The following is a 1,075-nucleotide window of genomic DNA, read 5'->3' on the forward strand; positions in this document are numbered from 1 at the left end:
CACATCCTCTCCAGCATCTGTTGTCTCCAGATTTTTTAATGATCGCCATTCTAACTGGCATGAGATGGTATCTCAATGTGGTTTTGATTTGCATTTCTCTAATAACCAGTGATGATTAGCATTTTTTCATATGTTTGTTGGCCTCATGTATGTCTTCTTTTGTAAAGTGTCTGTTCATATCCTACACCCACTTTTAAATGGGCTTGTTTGTTTTTTCTTGTAAATCTGTTTCAGTTCTTTGTAAATTCTGGATATCAGCCCTTTGTCAGATGGGTAGACTGCAAAAATTTTTTCCCATTCTGTTGTTTGCCAATTCACTCTAATGACTGTTTCTTTTGCCGTGCAGAAGCTGTGGAGTTTGATTAGGTCCCATTTGTCTATTTTGACTTTTGTTGCTGATGCTTTTGGTGATTTGGTCATGAAGTCCTTGCCTACTCCTATGTCCTGAGTGTTTTTGCCTAGATTTTCTTCTAGGGTTTTTATGGTGTTAGGTCTTATGTTTAAGTCTTTAATCCATCTGGAGTTAATTTTGGTATAAGGTGTCAGGAAGGGGTCCAGTTTCTGCTTTTTGCACATGGCTAGCCAGTTTTCCCAACACCATTTATTAAACAGGGAATCCTTTCCCCATTGCTTGTTTTTGTCAGGTTTGTCAAAGATCGGATGGGTTGTAGATATGCGGTGTTGCCTCCGAGGCCTCTGTTCTGTTCCATTGGTCTATATCTCTGTTTTGGTACCAGTACCATGCTGTTTTGATTACTCTTGCCTTGTAGTATAGTTTGAAGTCCGGTAGTGTGATGCCTCCTACTTTGTTCTTTTTGCTTAGAATTGTCTTGGCTATGCGGGCTCTCTTTTAGTTCCATATGAAGTTTAAGGTGGTTTTTTCCAGTTCTGTGAAGAAGGTCATTGGTAGGTTGATGGGGATAGTGTTGATTCTGTAAATGACTTTGGGCAGTATGGCCATTTTCACGATATTCATTCTTCCTAACCATGAACATGAAATGTTTCTCCATCTGTTTGTTTCCTCTCTTATTTCATTGAGCAGTGGCTTGTAGTTCTCCTTGAAGAGGTCCTTTAC

The 1,075-nt window shown here is 39.3% G+C and overlaps 1 protein-coding gene across 1 annotated transcript in view; it reads left to right on the top strand.

The window, feature by feature from the left end:
- ZFP37 (ZFP37 zinc finger protein) overlaps window positions 1–1,075 on the top strand; it is a 29,874-nt gene that overhangs the window by 12,048 nt on the left and 16,751 nt on the right. The gene's annotated exons all lie outside the window — the stretch shown is intronic.

This window comes from Cebus imitator, unplaced genomic scaffold, assembly GCF_001604975.1.
Source record: "Cebus imitator isolate Cc_AM_T3 unplaced genomic scaffold, Cebus_imitator-1.0 Scaffold64, whole genome shotgun sequence".
In the NCBI taxonomy this organism is placed as follows: Eukaryota; Metazoa; Chordata; class Mammalia; order Primates; family Cebidae; genus Cebus; species Cebus imitator.